This window comes from Dermacentor variabilis, chromosome 4 (assembly GCF_050947875.1).
Source record: "Dermacentor variabilis isolate Ectoservices chromosome 4, ASM5094787v1, whole genome shotgun sequence".
NCBI classification, from domain to species: Eukaryota; Metazoa; Arthropoda; class Arachnida; order Ixodida; family Ixodidae; genus Dermacentor; species Dermacentor variabilis.
In genome coordinates, this window is record NC_134571.1 from 172,894,824 (window position 1) to 172,914,067 (window position 19,244).

At 43.6% G+C, this 19,244-nt stretch overlaps 1 protein-coding gene and 1 long non-coding RNA gene across 4 annotated transcripts in view; one reads left to right on the top strand and one right to left on the bottom strand.

Annotated features, from left to right (window-relative positions):
• The window catches only part of LOC142578073 (uncharacterized), a 38,297-nt gene extending 33,737 nt beyond the window's left edge, over positions 1-4,560 (bottom strand). For both annotated transcript variants that reach the window (XR_012827154.1, XM_075687494.1), the window contains exons 1-2: positions 4,458-4,560; positions 1,178-1,307 (exon numbers count right to left, since the gene is read on the bottom strand). The gene's annotated coding sequence lies outside the window, so the exon portion shown is untranslated. The remainder of the gene's footprint in view (positions 1-1,177; positions 1,308-4,457) is intronic.
• A 7,105-nt stretch (positions 4,561-11,665) lies between these two features.
• The window catches only part of LOC142578074 (uncharacterized), a 58,590-nt gene continuing 51,011 nt past the window's right edge, over positions 11,666-19,244 (top strand). For both annotated transcript variants that reach the window (XR_012827155.1, XR_012827156.1), the window contains exon 1: positions 11,666-11,841. This is a non-coding gene — a long non-coding RNA (uncharacterized LOC142578074). The remainder of the gene's footprint in view (positions 11,842-19,244) is intronic.

Here is a 19,244-nt window from a genome sequence, read left to right on the forward strand (position 1 = left end):
CGGTGGCTGTGGAGCCGCTATAGATATCTTCCAGTATTTTTACATATGGCTCATCTACACCCTGATTCCGTAATGCCTCCATGACTGCTGTGGTTTCGACTGAATAAAACGCTTTCTCGTAATCAATGAAAGCTATATATAAGGGTTGGTTATATTCTGCACATTTCTCTATCACTTGATTGATAGTGTGAATATGGTCTATTGTTGAGTAGCCTTTACGGAATCCTGCCTGGTCCTTTGGTTGACAGGAGTCTAAGGTGTTCCTGATTCTATTTGCAATTACCTTAGTAAATACTTTGTAGGCAACGGACAGTAAGCTGATCGGTCTATTATTTTTCAAGTCCTTGGCGTCCCCTTTCTTATGGATTAGGATTATGTTAGCGTTCTTCCAAGATTCCGGTACGCTCGAGGTCATGAGGCACTGGGTATACAGGGTGGCCAGTTTTTCTAGAACATTCTGTCCACCATCCTTCAACAAATCTGCTGTTACCTGATCCTCCCCAGCTGCCTTCCCTCTTTGCATATCTCCTAAGACTTTCTTTACTTCTTCCGGCGTTACCTTCGGGATTTCGAATTCCTCTAGACTATTTTCTCTTTCATTATCGTCGTGGATGTCATTGGTACTGTATAAATCTCTATAGAACTCCTGAGCCACTTGAACTATCTCGTCCATATTAGTAATGATATTGCCGGCTTTGTCTCTTAACGCATACATCTGATTCTTGCCAATTCCTAGTTTCTTCTTCACTGTATTTAGGCTTCCTCCTTTCCTGAGAGCATGTTCAATTCTATCCATATTATACTTCCTTATGTCGGCTGTCTTACGCTTGTTGATTAACTTCGAAAGTTCTGCCAGTTTTATTCTAGCTGTAGGGTTAGATGCTTTCATACATTGGCGTTTCTTGATCAGATCTTTCGTCTCCTGCGATAGTTTGCTGGTATCCTGCCTAACGGAGTTACCACTGACTTCCATTGCACACTCCTTAATGATGCCCACAAGATTGTCGTTCATTGCTTCAACACTAATGTCCTCTTCCGGAGTTAAGGCCGAATACCTGTTCTGTACCTTGATCTGGAATTCCTCTATTTTCCCTCTCACCGCTAACTCATTAATCGGTTTCTTACGTACCAGTTTCTTCCGTTCCCTCCTCAGGTCTAGGCTAATTCGAGTTCTTACCATCCTGTGGTCACTGCAGCGCACCTTGCCGAGCACGTCCACATCTTGTATGATGCCAGGGTTAGCGCAGAATATGAAGTCTATTTCATTTCTTGTCTCGCCGTTCGGGCTCCTCCAGGTCCACTTCCGGCTGTCCCGGTTGCGGAAGAAGGTATTCATTATCCTCATATTATTCTGTTCCGCAAACTCTACTAGCAACTCTCCCCTGTTATTCCTAGTGCCTATGCCATATTCCCCCACTGCCTTGTCTCCAGCCTGCTTCTTGCCTACCTTGGCATTAAAGTCGCCCATTAGTATAGTGTATTTGGTTTTCACTCTACCCATCGCCGATTCCACGTCTTCATAGAAGCTTTCGACTTTCTGGTCATCATGACTGGATGTAGGGGCGTACCCTTTACAGTCTTCATTTTGTACCTCTTTTTAAGTTTCACAATAAGACCTGCCACCCTCTCGTTAATGCTATAGAATTCCTGTATGTTACCTGCTATATTCTTATTAATCAGAAATCCGACTCCTAGTTCTCTTCTCTCCGCTAAGCCCCGGTAGCACAGGACGTGCCCGCTTTTTAGCACTGTATAGGCTTCTTTCGGCCTCCTAACTTCACTGAGCCCTATTATTTTGTGTCAGTTTCATATCGGTGGTATATGCTGTACGTTATTCTTACGTAGTATTCAAACACGCGTTCTCTGAATTTGAGAGTGGTAGCACCGATGCCGGTACTGAAGTCGACGTGGCCAAATGACGTAATTGTGCCGTCAAAACACGACACAAGCAATCGCCCTACCGTACTCCTCAACATCGGCCACTGATTGAAATCATCGCATCTGCGGAAACGACTGTGTATCCATTTGGTTTATTTTGTAAATTGTGACATACAGGCCTGTGCACTTGCAAGTATTGTTACGCTGACACATTAGCTAATTTCTCAAAAACGTTACATCATATTTTATTGCATAAGCAGAAATAGTGCTTAAAAGAAGCTTAGGGTTCTAAAGAGCTGCGTGAAAATTTCTATTTCTCAGGTGTCAGGCTTTCCACTACACGAGTTGTGAGAGAGAAGTTTTTACGGGAGTTCTCGCTGTGCATAAGAGGTAATTTATTTTTCCCGTCTTAGCAAACCACGCTTTAAAATATGTTGATTCACTTTAAAATGACTTCAAACAGTGGGAGCAACAATTACTAGGGGTTGCAAGTTACTTTCTCACGACTGCTGAAAGAAAACGCTCTTCACGTGCCGGTTTCGCAATGCAATATCGAAAGAAAAACAAGTCACCATGCAGACATCCGTACTTTTGCGCGAGAGGCATAGCTTGCATGAAAACAGGGAGCGTTTTATGATTGCACACCTTAAGAAAGACCATGTTAGGTTCATTAGTTTCGCAGGCCGTAGACAGGCTGGCGCTTAAATAATAGGCTGGAGATTTCTTGAAAGTCTTGGCATACGTGTTCTTGTTTCACGTTTGTCCAACGCTGCGGACCACATCAGCAAACATTTAGCAAGGAAATACATTATACGTAGAAACATATCAGGCGGGCACTCACCATTCAATTAGTTTTCAAGCAACGAACGATTTTGAATTGATCAAAGGTTGGTGACCGTGTCACGCCACTGAAATAACTTTCAAGGTATGTAACCTTCTGCTTAGTTAGGAAAAAAAAAACAAACAGACGGCTGCTGCCTTCCGGCAATGAAGGTGGGTTCGTCGCCTTCACAAGCGAAGTGTGCAGGAGAAGAGCCGTAGAGGTTGTCGTGCTTGAATTTGCCGCGCACATTAACATAGACACTTTGAGATTACAAAACCGCAAAAAATTGTGCGAGAAGATCAATTTGAGCGCCGTGATAATGTATATTAGGGCAAGCGTGGAGCCAAGCTTTAAGCTATTCTCCAGTGCTAAAACGCAAAAAGAACTATGCTCTCTAAGGACGACTATATCTGAATGCTGCACCTGGCAGCTGGTACTGGGAAGGTAGCTAATGAAGGCTGTCTGTAAGCTTAACAGTGAAGACCCTTATAGCTTCCGCAAAACTTGCAACATGACCAGCTACTTCAAGGTGTAAGACGCAGAACAGATAGCACGCTTCTCCATAATCATAAAAGAAACATGTTATACATGTTTCGCATGTACAGGGACATCGGAATGTTTCCAGTTTGCTTTACTCAAACGAAGATAGTTTCGAAAGAATTAAAATTTTTCGGAAGGGTGAATATTATTTCAAACGCAAGCCCTGCTTTTACCACCGTGTCTGATGTGCTTGTGAGTTGCCTTACCAGTCTACAGCTAAGTTCCTAGGCATGCACGCGCATGCAGCCAACATTTACCGATAAACCGCTTCACTTGAGGAAATTGCGGGAATAGAGTAGATCAGCTAAGCCACTGTAGGATTGTAAAAGTTCCAGCGCTCTTATTACAAGAAGTTACAAGGAGTGCTATTACATGGAATTACATTGTCAAGAATTCAGTGGGAATGCTCTAAGATCGTGAGAAATGAATAGGCTGCTTTAGTCCTCAACGTAGCATAATTGGTCTGCTCTGCACCGACTAGAAAAAGGTTCAATGCGAGCCAAGGTATCCGTTATTATTGATAGCTTTTATAACCAGTACACCATTGTTGGCATAAAAAATAAAAAAAGAAGGCAACCGCATATTTTATGGTTCGCGCCGACATACTAAGAAAGAACGGATGAGTGGAAGGCTGACAGCCCACTGTCATTTTGAGAGAAGCGTACGCGTGCGCGGCCGGCTCGCTACGCCTAGCTGCCCAAGAAGGTTTTCAGTTACACTGGTTGCGAGAGCGAACTTTTTACGGTATGGGCTCGTAGTGTCCACAGTGTCATTTATTTTTATGTCTCCATGTGTAACAAAACACGGTGTAAAATATGTCGACTCACTTTAGGACTTATTGCAAAAACTGAGAGCAACAACTACTAAACGTTGCAAGCCACCTTCTCTATAATGCTGAAGGAAAGCCTCCTTTACGTGCAGGTTTTGCAGTACAGTAATCGAAGAAAGCAAGTAATCGTGCAAATATCTATACTTTTGCGCAAAGGCCTCTGCTTGAATGAAAATAAGAAGTGCTTTATAATTGCAAATCCGAACAAAGACCACGATAGCTTAATTAGTTTCGCAGGCCATAGTTACGCTCATGGTTAAAAGATAAGCGGGAGTCTTCGTGACCCCCACGGCATCTTGTTTGACGTTTTTCCATCCTGCGGACCACATCAGCAAACAATAAACAAAAAATACACTACAGATAATGACCTATAAAGCTGGCGCTTACCTGTATTTTGTTCTTAAGTAACATTGATGTGATCCTGAAATTATCAAAGCTCAATGAAATTATTAACTTTCAAGGTACGCTTCACACTTTAGCCCAACGTCGCTTACTGCAGCAAAGGACCTTTAAGGCAGGCGTTTAACTTTTATTTAATTTCAAGCACCGTACGATATTCAAGTTATCGAAGGTTAGTGACGGTGCCAGGTCACTGAAATAACTTTCAAGGTATGTAACCTTCTGCTGGGATGAAAGCAAATGACCAGCTAGGGAAAAAGAAACAGAAACCTGCAGCCGCTGCCTTCCGACAAGGAAGGTGGTTCGTCGCCCTCACAAACGAAGAGTACAACAAAAGAGCCGTAGAGGTTATCTTGCTGGAATTTGCCGCGCACATTACCATAGACACTTAGAGATTAAAAAAACCGCGGAAGAATTGTGCGAGAAAATGAATTTGAGCGCCGTGATTATGTATGTTAAGGCAAGCGTGGACCTAAGCTTTAAGCTATTCTCCAGTGCTAAAACGAACGAAGAAGTATGTTCTCTAAGGACCACTATATCTGAATGCGGCACCTGGCAGTTGTTACTGGGAAAGTAGCTAATGAAGGCTGTCTGTAAGCGCAACAGTGAAGACACCTTTAGCTTCCGCAGAGCTTGCAACATGACAAACTACTTCAAGGTGTACGACGCAGAACAGATAGCACGCATCTCGATAATCATAAAAGAAACATGTTATACATGTTTCGCATGTACAGGGACATCGGAATGTTTCCACTTTGCTTTACTCAAACGAAGATAGTTTCGAAAGAATTAAAATTTCTCGGAAGGGTGAATAATATTTCAAACGCAAGCCCTGCTTTTACCACCGTGTCTGATGTGCTTGTGAGTTGCCTTACCAGTCTACAGCTAAGTTCCTAGGCATGCACGCGCATGCAGCCAACATTTACTGATAAACCGTTTCACTGGCGCAAATCAGAGGAATAGAGTAGTTCAGTTAAGCCACTGTAGGAGTGTAAAAGGTCCAACGTTCTTATTACAAGAAGTCAAAAGGAGTGCTATTACGTGGAATTTCACTGTCCAGAATTCAGTGGGAATGCTTTATGAGTGTAAGAAAAGGATGATAGGGCGCTTTAGCCCTCGACGTAGCATAACGGGTCTGCTCTGTACACAAGAAGAAATGACTCAGTGCGAGCCAGCGCATCCGTTATTATTGGTAGCTTTTCTAACCCGTAAACCATTGTTGGCATAAAAAATAAAAGAAGAAAGCAACAGCCTATTTTACTGTTCGCGCCGGTATAGAAAGAATGGACGAGAGGAAGCCTGACAGCCCACCGTCGTTTTGAGATTAGCGTATGCGTGCGAGGCCTCCTCGCTACGTGATGCTGCCCAAGACGGTTTTCGGCTACACGGGTTGCGAGAGCGAAGTTTTTATGGAATGGCTCGTGGTGTCCACAGTGTGATTTAGTGGTATGTCTCCGTGCGTAACAAAACACGTGCAAAATACGTTGACTCACATTAAGACATAGTGCAAAAACTGAGAGGAACAAATACCAAGCGTTGCAAGCTACCTTCTCATGACTGCTGAAAGAAAGCGTCCCTTTCGTTCCGGTTTTGCAGTAAAGTAATCGAAAAAGCAAGTAATCATGCAGAGATCCATATTTTTGCGCAAATGACACAGCTTGAATGAATATAAGAAAGGCTTTATAATTGGAAATCAGAACAAAGACCACGATAGGTTCATTAATTTCGCAGGTCATAGGTAATAATAATAATAATAATAATAATAATAATAATAATAATAATAATAATATTATTATTATTATTATTATTTGGGGTTTTACGTGCCAAAACCACTTTCTGATTATGAGGCACGCCGTAGTGGAGGACTCCGGAAATTTTGACCACCTGGGGTTCTTTAACGTGCACCTAAATCTAAGCACACGGGTGTTTTCGCATTTCGCCCCCATCGAAATGCGGCCGCCGTGGCCGGGATTCGCGCAGGCCATAGTTACGCTCATGGTTAAAAAATAGGCGGGAGACTTCTTGACCATGCCAGTTCACTTGTTCTTATCCGACAGTTTTTCCAGCACTGCGGACCACATCAGCAAACAATGAACAAAGAAATACTCTACAGATAATGACCTATAAGGCTGGCGCTCACCTGTATTTTGTTCTTAAGTAACATTGATGTGATCCTGAAATTAACAAAGCTCATTGAAATTATTAACTTTCAAGGTATGCTTCACACTTTAGCCCAACGTAGCTTACTGCAGCAAAGGACCTTTAAGGCAGGCGCTTACCTTTTATTTAATTTCAAGCACCGTACGATTTTCAAGTTATCAAAGATTAGTGACGATGTAATGTAACTAATATAACTTTCAAGGTATCTAACCTTCTGCTGGAATGAAAGCAAAGAAGCAGTTAGGGAAAAAGAAGCAGAAACCTGCGGCTGCTGCCGTCGAGCAAGGAATGTGGGTACATCGCCTTCACTAATCAAGAGTACGAGAGAAGAGCCGTAGAGGTCATTGCGCTAGAATTTTCCGCGCACATTACCGTACAATTTTACAGATTAAAATGTCGCGGAAAAATTGTGCGAAAAGATGAATTTGAGCGCCGTGGTGATGAATGTTAAGAAAAACGTGCACCTAAGCTTTAACCTATTCTCCAATGCTCAAACGCACAAAGAACTATGTTCTCTAAAGGCGACTATATCTGAATGCGGCACCTTGCAGATGTCACTGGGAAGATAGCCAATGAAGATATCTGTGCGTTTACGAGTGAAGAAACTTTTAGCTTCCGCAGAGCTTGCAACATGACCAACTGCTTCAAAGTGTGCGACGCAGGACGGATCGCACGCTTCTGCAATATCATAATAGATAGGTCCTACTATCGAAACGTTGGCCAGCCTTTCTGAGGCACTGAATCCCTGTTTACAAACTTTATACCACAGTGTGCTCTTCCATCTGTCAACCCCTTCTTGTTTTTGGGCATAATAGAAAGATGTTATGCATGTTTCGCATGTACAGGGACATCGGAGTGTTTTCACTTTGCTTTACTCGAACGAAGATAATTTCGAACGAATTAAACATTTTTGAAACGTTGATTATTATTTAAAATACGAGCCTTGTACGATGTGCTTGTGAATTACCTTACCAGTCTACAGCTAAGTTACCAGGCATGCAAGCGCATGAAGCCAACATTTACCGAAAAACAGTCTCACTTGAGGAAATTGGACGAATAGAGTAGATCAGCTAAGACCACTGTAGGAGTGTAAAGGTCCAACGCTCTCATTGCAAGAAGTTAAAAGGAGTGCTATTCCGTGGATTTTCACTGTCCATAATTCGGTGTGAATGCTCGAAGTGTGTAAGAAAAGAATGATAGGACGCTTTAGCCCTCGACGTAGCATAAAGGGTCTGCTTTGTACCCAAGAAGAAATGGTTCAAAGCGAGCCAGTACACCCGCTCTTATTAGTAGCTTTTCTAACCAGTAAACCTTCGTTGGCATAAACATAATAAAAAGATGGCAACCACATATTTTATTGTTCACGCCGATATACTAAGAAAGAATGGATGAGGGTAAGGCTGACAGCCCACCATCGTTTTGAGAGGAGCGTACGCGTGCGCAGTCTCCTCGCTACGCCATGCTGCCCAAGAAGGTCCTCGATTATATGGGTTGCGAGGGCGAAGTTTTTACGGAATGGCTCGTGGTGTGACAGTGTGATTTAGTGGTATGTCTCCCTGCATAACAAAACACGTGTAAAATACGTTGACTCATTTTAGGACTGATTGCAAAAACTGAGAGGAACAATTGCTAAGCGTTGCAAGCCACCTTCTCCTGACTGCTTAAATGAAGCGTCTTTTACGTGCCGGTTTTGCAGTAAAGTAATCGAAAGAGCTAGTAATCTTGCCGAGATGTATACTTCTGCGCAAAGGGCACAGCATGAATGAATATAAGAAGCTCTTTATAATTGCAAATCCAATCAATGACCATGATAGGTTCATTAGTTTTGCAGGCCATAGTTACACTCATGGTTAAAAAATAGGCGGGAGACTTCTTGACCATCCCAGCTCACTTGTTCTTGTCCGACGGTTTTTTCAACACTGCGGACCACATCAGCAAACAATGAACAACGAAATACACTACAGATAATGGCCTATAAGGCCGGCGCTCACCTTTATCTTGTTTTAAGAAATATTTATGTGATCCAGAGATTATCAATGGTCAATGAAATAATTAACTTTCAAGGCACGCTTCCAACTTTAGCCTAACGTGCTCGGCAAGGTGCGCAGCAGTGGCCACAGGATGGTAAGAACTCGAATTACCCTAGACCTGAGGAAGGAACGGAAGAAACTGGTACATGAGAAGCCGATCAATGAGTTAACGGTAAGAGGGAAAATAGAGCAATTCCTGGTCAAGCTGCAGAACAGGCATTCGGCTTTACCTAAGGAAGAGGACCGTCGTGTTCAAGCAATCTTGTGGGCATCACTAAGGAGTGTGCAATAGAAGTTGGCGGTAACTCCGTTATACAGGATACCAGTAAGCTATCGCAGGAGACGAAAGAACTCATCAAGAAACGCCAATGTATGAAAGCCTCCAACCATACAGCTAAAATAGAACTGGCAGAACTTTCCAAGTTAATCTACAAGAGTAAGACAGCTCTCATAATGAAGTTTATATGGATAAAATTGAACATGCTATCAGGAACGGAAGAAGCCTAAAAGCAGTGAAGAAACGAGGAATTGGCAAGGATCAGATGTATGCGTTAAGACATAAAGCTGGCAATATCATTACTAGTATGGATGAGATAGTTCAAGTGACTGAGGAGTTCTATAGAGATTTATACAGTACCAGTGGCACCCACGACGATAATGCAAGAGAGAATAGCCTAGAGGAATATGAAATCGAGAAAGTAACGCCGGGAGAAGTAAAGAAAGCCTTGGGAGCTATGCAAAGGGGAAAGACCGCTGGGGAGGATCAGGTAACAGCAGATTTATTGAAGCATGGTGGGCAGATTGTTCTAGAAGAACTGGCCACCCTGTATACGCAATGCCTCATGACCTTGAGCGTACCGGAATCTTGGAAGAACGCAAACATAATCGTAATCCATATGAAAAGGGGCGCCAAATACTTGAAAAATTATAGACCGATCAGCTTACTGTCCGTTGCCTACAAACTTTTTACTAAGCTAATCGCAAATAGAATCAGGAACGTCTTAGACTTCTGTTAACCAACGGAGCAGACAGGATTTCTTAAAGGCTACTCAACAATAGACATATTCACACTATCAATCAGCTGATAGAGAAATATGCGGAGTATAACCAACCCTTATATATAGCTTTCCTTGATTACGAGAAAGCGCTTGATTCTGTCGAAACCTCAGCAGCCATGGAGGCTTTACGGAACCAGGGTGTAGACGAGCCACATGTGAAAATACTTCAAGATATCTATAGCGGCTCTACGGCCACCGTAGTCCTCCATAAAGAAAGGAACAAAATCCCAATAAAGAAAGGCGTCAGGCAGGGAGATAAGATCTCTCCAATGCTAGTCACAGCGTGTTTACAGGAGGTATTGAGAGACCTGGATAGGGGAGAATTGGGGATAAGAGTTAATGGAGAATACCTTAGCTACTTGCGATTCGCTGATGATATTGCCTTGCTTGAGACCGATTGTAATGCATGCTCACTGACCTGGAGAGGCAAAGCAGAAGAGTGGGTCTAGAAATTATTCTGCAGAAAACTAAATGTTTAACAGTCTCGGAAGAGAACCGGAGTTTACAATAGGTACCGAGACATTGAAAGTGGTAAGGGAATACATCTACTTAGGGCAGGTAGCGACCGCGCATCCGGATCATGAGACTGAAATAACGAGAAGAATAAGAATGGGCTGGGGTGCATTTGGCAGGCATTCTCAAATCATGAACAGCAGGTTGCCACTATCCCTCAAAAGGAAAGTATATAACAGCTGTGTGTTACCAGTACTCACATATGGGGCAGAAACCTGGAGGCTTACGAAAAGGGTTCTGCTGAAATTGAGGACGACGCAACGAGCTATGGAAAGAAGAATGATGGGTGTAACGTTAAGGGATAAGAAAAGAGCAGATTGGGTGAGGGAACAAACGCGGGTAAATGACATCTTAGTTGAAATCAAGAAAAAGAAATGGGCATGGGCAGGACACGCAATGAGGAGGGAAGTTAACCGATGGTCATTAAGGGTTACGGGCTGGAGTCCAAGGGAAGGGAGGCGTAGCAGAGGGTGGCAGGAAGTTAGGTGGGCGCTTGAGATTAAGAAGTTTGCAGGGACGACATAACCACAATTAGTACACGACCGGGGTAATTGGAAAAGTATGGGAGAGGCCGTTGCCCTGGAGTGGGCGTAACCAGGCTCATGATGATGATGGAGAGAAAGCCTATATGGCAAGAGTCAGCGCTAAGGAAACGTGTATTGTAGAAAACGACCTCCTGCAAAGCATAGCAGTCATGTGCACGGGCACCGGTATCACAAGAACTACATTTTCGTGGTTCTATTATATAAATGCCTTTAGCAGGAGGCAGCCCATTGGACGCGGTACTGCTGAACTTGCAAAAGGCGCGCGTGTAATAAATGTTGATTGAATCGAAAACTTTGACTTTTTTTATATGCCACCACCTCGACACACACGCATCGTCAGGTTTCTTCTCTTACAGTCAGTTCACGTTCTTCACATATTTGTTATTAAGTAGTGATTGCGTCTTTTTGCTATTGTAGGATTTGTGGTTTATGCCAGACAAATTATTCAACATTTAAATTGACGAAGTTAGCGGCCGATATTCATCTACCCAGTGGCCACGAGGCTCTTCCTATACTCCAAATCACAAGCGCCACTTGCGGAATTGCGCGAACGACGCATAAAAGAATAGCCAAACTGCCCCAACGTGCGGGCACAGGAGTGCTTGGAGCATTTTGCTCGTAGGAGATGTTAGCGACTTTGCTGAAGGTAAGCACCTATATCTCTTGAAGTCTGCATTTCAAAGAGGGCACGGAGAGGAAAGACATTTCATATTTGCAGTTGGGCGAAGTTCAGTGTGTTGATAAATTAGGCACCTTTGACGAAGTCACAAAGCTAGTACAGCCGGCCTAGTCAGAACTGTCAAACTATAAAAACGTCACAAAAGCAAGAGGCATTTCTTCAAAATAATATAAATGTACTAGACAATGGTCAAGTAGGCCGAAAGGTTCTTTCCCGCTGAAGCGCTGCGTGTGCCCAAATTGTGTGAGAGCTCTGAGAGCAAACTGCATTGCGGCGGAGACGTGCTTTGCGGCACATTCGCGGCAGAGGGTGCTGAGGCTGATCGCATGTTTTGGCTCTTACAATAGTGCTCCATTTCAAATGCAAATATATATTGAGACCTTATTCGTAAGTCCACATATTTGAGGCATGTGTTATACAATATGATGTCTTTATATTTCCTGTCGTTGTCAAGTGCGTCGTCTGCTGTCTAGCGCGCGTTCGTTGAGCGTACGCTGGCGGACGCCCAGTTTTTCTCGCAGAAAACCTGTAGAGTACAATTGTTTCTGTTTTTTCTTGTTTGATGCGCCTCAATATTTCTCGGCTGGTACCAAGTGTAGTTTTCGGAAAGTTAACTGTTATTTTTAACAATCTTTTCTGAGGGTAACACGTAATTTTTGGCACAGAAGCCACCTATCTGCAACATGAAGCTACTGAGAAAATTTTATTGATATCATGTCATTTTACGCGCGCTTATTGTTGGTGGAATATTAATCAGAGAAAATGATAATAGAAAACAGTATTGTACTGAAACAAACCAGATTTTTTTACTTGCGTGGCGAAAAGCGATGCAGATGACCCATGCACTTCTATGTAAATCTAAGGGTACATAGACATATATATCCACGACATACATGTGAGAGAAAAATTATCAAATATTCTAAATGCACTGATTGTAACAGTGAAAACTCCCGACCCGAATAAGCACGTTTGTTTTGAAAGCTGCACGAGCCCCACGTGAACCAATTGACTTTCCGAGAAAACAAACCAACGCAATAATTGGACGTTCATAAAAACAACAGTGTTAGGGAAAAGATATTGCCGATACCCAGACTGAAGGAAGTCTTGCCCAATGTAATCTCTGTGGCTTGTCTGGTGATCGTCAAAGAGCCAGCAGGCGAAATGGAGTAGCAACATGTAGCCTAATCGAACATTATCTGCTTTTCAGACCGAGTTCGACTTCAGAATTCACTATTAAAGATATCTAATGGCCGACTGTAACGCAAAACCGCACTTTTGAAGTCTAAACGTTGAGGAGTCAATGCAAGTGAGGACTCTTATTCCGAATGATTGTTCTGCTGGAGAGTCGTGGATGTTGCGCAGAGGTCCATCAGTTTCTGAGAGAAAAATCCCACGGGTGCTAACTGGTTCTGCTGAACAAGTTTATAGCTGTCACTGAATATAAACTCCCCGTTTCCGGGTAGCGTGTGAATCTGCTAGCTGCATTCAGGCCGGGAATACATTTTTTGACAGTCTCACCATGTCTGCAACCGATTAAAACTAGGTGCCAATTGTCGGACCGCACTTATATTTTCTTCAACGAACACAGCAGACCTACAAATATATCTATGTGTATATGTGAGGCATGCCGTTCCTTTATTTGCTTCATTATTGTTTTTACGATAGTGCACCAGATAACTGAAAGCAGCCCTTTATAATACAGAAGCTGCTTAGTTGATCTGAGGTACAGATGGGAACGGCAATACTTTATTGTATGAAATATAATATAAGCGTAGCAAGGCTTTTCTCAGAAATCAAACCAGATAATAATATATTTCGAATACACCTTAGAAAAAAGCTGAAGGACGCAGCTCCCTTGTTCTTTTTTTCCATTAGACAAATTCTGGCTTTTTCTTCTGGTGATATGATTATAAGGCACCCTGCTCAATTCTCCCCATCTGGGGTTCCTTAACATGCACCTAAACAGAAGCACACGAGTGTTCTTCCAGTTCATTCCCGTCGAATTTTGCGACATGGTTTGAACCTGCGAGCTCGAGTTTAGCAGCGAAATGCCACAGCCACTATGTAGCCACTAGTTAGGCTACCTTGCCGATTTTTTTAGTTGTTGTTACGCAAGGAGTGGACAAAAATTTTCACACGGCTTACGCGCCGAGGGCAAGCACACATAATGGCTGCCAAAAATGTTTTCGGTGCCGGAGATGCTAGCGCAATAAAGGAAACCGTGCCAATTACTCCGCATTCGGTTACGCGAGCAAAGCGGAAACACGAGTGGAATTTTGTACTGCAGTTTCTTGTTTCTTTTTCTATAAGAATACTTTCCGCAAATCTGAGTACAGGGTGCCGTATGGGACACATACGTTTTATTTGTTTGAAGCAGTAAGCAGGAAGTTCTGATTTGTTTTTTGGATCGCATGCGTCTCAGAGGACCTACTGATGAAAACTATATGCGCAAAAATACAGACAAGTGAAATGGATGCTGCATAAAGAACAAAAAAATATTTCTTCTCTAAAGAGAACCGCACAACAACGTAGTACAATGAAAGCCGACTTTGCGGCAGCAGCGTACGCGCAATCACCGAGGGGCATTAAAGAAATAAAATGAAATAAAGAAGAGAAAGAAAGGCATCTATTCATAAGGCACAAATGCAAGTCATATGCAAATATAAACACCGTTTGAGTGGTCTGAACGCATGTACCAGCGCACGAAGTAGAACGAATTACCCTTCCGAGAAGTATCGGCAGCATTTTGAACCGGCGCAACTCACCTTGATGTGGCCTAATCCACTTTCATCGCAGCGCCGCCACAGTATTTTCTGTCATCGCGCGCCTCACTGCTAATCATGCGCCGCCCCAGCCGCTCCTCCCGCTGAGCCATACGGTAGTACACCCTAAAATTCATGTATGACCCAAGCTCAGCTCATATTTTAGGCAACCATAATACAAAAAATATAAGAAACCATAACGGGTAAGTATCTATAGGATTGAACATTCCTTAACAACAGGAAATTCATGGGGGTGATCAGTGTTTTATGCAAGATTCGGTTCCCTTTTATTTAACCGGTATACGTAACAACTTTAAGTATATACTTCTGAAATATCTTGCAATAGCAGGATAGGGCTGGTCAGTGCTCAAAGTATGTCTACATAACAGTCATTTTACGGTTAACCGGATTTTCGTGATAGCATCTCCGAACTTGTAGAAAATACGTAGGCCTCACCATGTCACCTATATTCCCTGGGAACCTTGGCTGAGCAGAATGGTACATAACAATGAAGAGAAATAATGTATTATGTGTCAGGTTTAGGGGCGAATGTCCGGACAACTCAGTCAGTAGTTTGTGATTTCTTAGTTTAACGTCGTTTCCAGCATGACCTTGTTTTACCCCCGCAATTGAAACTGGTTCTTTAGAGAAATTACACAGACACCTTGTCAATATAATTTCTTGATGTGAACTTAGGTACATGGAGTTGTCAAGTAACTGTGTCTGCTTCGTGCAACAAATAGCATGCGAACAAACATTTATTGTACTACATTTCATAACTATGAAACTATTAAAGGCCACTGAAAGTTTAATGTCCAAACTGGAGAAATGCAAAAAAAAAAAAATGGTTCACTTGGATAGCATTCACGCCGACAATGTAGCACCACGACGTTGTTATTTATTTTAGAGAGACTCCACTTTGCAGTCGCTTGTGTAAACCGTATAGGAACCGTTACATAAGTTATTGTATCCTTTTTCGCATTCGGTCAATGTGTGATTGACGTGTTCCTCCCACACATACATTTCGCAAAGTCTCTGACCTGCAAATAAAAGCCGACGCGCATTAGCCACAAAAAAATCACGCTCACTCGTACAAAAATTGCAAAACATATTAAAGGAGTTAGATAATTAAATGCTGAATATGTAGCACCCGCTTCCTGGTTGCAATAATGCACTCGTCTTGTAAAACAGGACTGTACTAGAAAACAAATCCTGGTATGCGTTTTGTACTGCAAGCCACATACGAGGCGACTCCACATTTTTTTCCTTTAAGCCCTCTAGTACCTTTTAAGCTGTGTGCTGTAGATATGCACATTATCGGCGTTTTCTGATGCTGACCTCAAAGTGCTCGTGTGTGTCATTGGGAGGCCTCATTTTGATCGATTATATCAATTTTCTTCGCAACACGATACCAGTCTTCTTTTTAATTGCCTGTGGCGCAGTACCATTCCACCTGTTTAGTTCGTGTTTGTTTTCCTTTTTTTTAGACGAGGCATAAATTACCTGCATAAAAATTCGCAGTCTTCAAGCAGCTTTGAAATATATAACACACCTTACTTTCTCATTATTAACTTGATAATTTGAAGCCGAGCTCTGTGAAGGTACCACTGCACTGGTCACCAAACTGCGCCAAGAGGCCAAGCCTGTAACATCCTGCTACATCTCAACAAAATATAACAAACATAAGCCCAGTCTGCGCTGAAATAATTGGAATTGTTTGGGCCTTCACAAAAGGAACTAAGTCATCGATAGTCGTTTTACCGCGCGATCGCAAGTGGCATGGCGCGGACCAGCGGCTGCATGAGCTCAGTGGTGGAACGAGTTAACCTCCTTCAGTTATTTGTTTCTTCCGTTGGCTGTTGTCTATCTTCAATACCTTCGACTCCGACGCGTGCGGGTTCCTTAGGCAACGGGATATGGGACACATTTGTTTTTCAGCTGGCAGCCGGTGATCGTGCCGGCGCCCAGGCAGATACCGCGCTTCTCTCCCGCATGGCCAATTTGTTATGGTGGCGAAGTTTCGGACACCCCATGGTGTTTCGCTCGTATTTCCGAAGATGACGCGCACACTCGCGCAGACATGGCGCCGTGAACAATTTTTCCGTTATTCAATTTGTCGTCTATCCGCCAGTTTTGTTGGCGTGGTGATCTCACGCCGTAAAGATGGCGTACGACGGCCGCTATTAAGATTTTTGTACGATCGACGCCAAACCGTAGCATTCGCCTCTGCATGCTCACGAAGCGCCGCTGGTTAAGCCTTGCAGTATCGTACGGCTGTGGCGAAAATTCGCTGCCAGCTACGTTGTGGCGAGGAAAAGGTCGAGGCAAGGCTGCCTCCAATATGTTCGGACCAGTAAACCACTTCGGTGGTTAGGCGTGAGAATATGGGGTAAACTAGATGGCGGAAACGAAGGTTGCGTCCGCGGGCGCCATGCCGGCAACTAGTACGAATTTTCCCGAGTAGTTTGTTTTGCACTTACTCGGCGGGAATGAAGAAAGCTCCCGTATAGGCAGAAAGCGGCCAACTGAATTCGTGCATCACAGTTTAACCTGACAGCGTTAGACAGTCATTGTTCATGGGCTTATATCTGCACTTCGCGACAGCGCGCAACGCACATCGAGATGCGCGACGAGCGATAGCGAACAACCCTAGCATTATCGGGCATCGCAGCATTTCAAGTGGATGATTTATCAGTGAAGCACCAGCACAGGGCAAAATAAGCAAGAATGCTGGCGTAGCTTTCTATCACAAAAAACTCCGCCGTATTTGATACATTTATAGAAGCGAGTTCACGTTGAGGGTTCTCGAAACTCTTCCGAATTCACCACGTCGCATGTCAAAGTGATTCCGTGCTTTTGTAAGCCACTGACAGGCTTCTCAAATATTTCTTAGGACAGCACAGCTGGCAGTCAGGGCGGGCGCTAGCCCGGGGTGTGCGTCTGGTCACTGGTCAGAAATTATTAAGGCTAAAGCTTCAGGTGGCTCGTTGCAATGCTTCATAGCCGCAGAAGTAGTGTCTAGTCAAGTGAGTCAAAAAATATCATGATTACTAATGGCCGGTATCCCCGTTAGGGAGCAAGAATGCAATGACCGAATATGAATCTAGAAATGAAAGAAAGAACAAAAAATAATGAAAGAAAAAAGAACGAACGAAAGAAAGAAAGAAAGAAAGAAGGAAAGAAAACAAGAAACAAACAAACTTTAAGTAGTGCATTAGGTACTCGCATGTGTCGTTGAGGAGGCTGACCTAATGCGCAATACGGTCAGTTCACACAGTGGCTCGTTATCTCTTGCAAAAAGTCTGATTCCTCCGATCGTATACCTTAATGCACTACCCCATGTGCAGCAGAAGCACCTTCTCCTGTTACAGGAGTGTAACATGCTACCAAACTTTGTAACGTGTGGAGAAGTGTGGTTTCGTGTAGACGTGCCAGTATAAGGACGCGTGAAGTGCATGCAAACTATCCTCGTCCGTTTGGGGAACATTGTGTGTTGCACGCACGCAAAACGAAAAGCTGTTTGCGGATTGTCAGGTAAAGTCTTCTTCCAACAGTGTACCACCGGTACGCCTAATGAAGTGTTGCTCGTCAGTAATTTATCGAGATTCTGTGCAAAACAAATACGTAGCGCGTGCATTTCAACACCAATTCTTGAGCGCAGGCTCATCCCTTCCTTATTCTTATCAATCGAGCACCTTGAAATCACTTAAGACCTCTCACTACACAGGACTCGTGGGGAAGGATTAAGGGCGACCAAAAGTGGCCACGCTGCATCCTTTGGAATCTAGTCGTTGATTAGTGCTCTGACTGGTGATGACCTTGACAGCACTTCTTTTCAATACCGTCCGCTCTTTCGTTCCTAGAGATACGAACACTGCAAGGCATGCAATGGAAGACAATATTGTAGGCTTTTCTTCAGAAATACGTGAGTACCAGCAACCACTTCCAAGAAAATTTGGTAGGATGATAGTGACGGGGGAGACTTCAAGGGCAAGTGTAGAGTCCGCGAACACGACAGTGTTCCATAAAAAGTGCCGTTTCAGTGACCACAGTGCAAATGCAATAACAGAAATCTTCCTAGTATATGGATATTATTGGGCAAACAAAGGGACCTGACATACTATTGCAAGCGAAGAGATTCAAAATGCAATAGCTCTGTCGCCTTAAACTAGTCTGACTGACCCGTCCGTTTACACTGTGCAGGTAATCTTGATAGGTAGTGTCTACGTGTCTAATAATAATAATAATATTTGGGGTTTTACGTGCCAAAACCACTTTCTGACTATGAGGCACGCCGTAGTGGAGGACTCCGGAAATTTTGACCACCTGGGGTTCTTTAACGTGCACCTAAATCTAAGCACACGGGTGTTTTCGCATTTCGCCCCCATCGAAATGCGGCCGCCGTGGCCGGGATTCGATCCCGCGACCTCGTGCTCAGCAGCCCAACACCATAGCCACTGAGCAACCACGGCGGGTATACGTGTCTAAGGAACAATGTGTGTGCGTCTGAAGAAGGTGTGAAGTGCTGGTGGGTAACCGAAGGATGGTGTGATCAGAGATACTATATTCTAACAAGAAACCCGTCGGGTCTCTCTCTTTTTAATGATAAATTCCAATGGCGCATAGAGTGCATCCTGCCACATAGAAGTGAGAACGAAGTTAGAGCTATCTTCCGTAGAAGGGCTTTGCCAGGGAGGAATATGAATAGAGTCGTAGGAGCCGAGTCGGAAAAAAGAGACTAAAGTACGAAGCGAGAGACGGAGTTTCGCTTATTGTTGGTTGACGCTAGCTGGGGAACGCGTTCATACTGCAAGGACCAGTCGCATGCCTTATCAACTGCTACTGATGCATCTGTTGCAAATTCCGCACTCATAGACTGGAAGGGCACGCACTTGTCTTTTAATTGATAGTTTCCCATAAGCTTGCATCGAACACATCGAAGAGACTTCATCTAGAATACCAATGGGGGGGGGGGCATTTTGGCAAAGCTTGGACACGAACGAATATCTCGAAAGTAGCCCTAGTCCA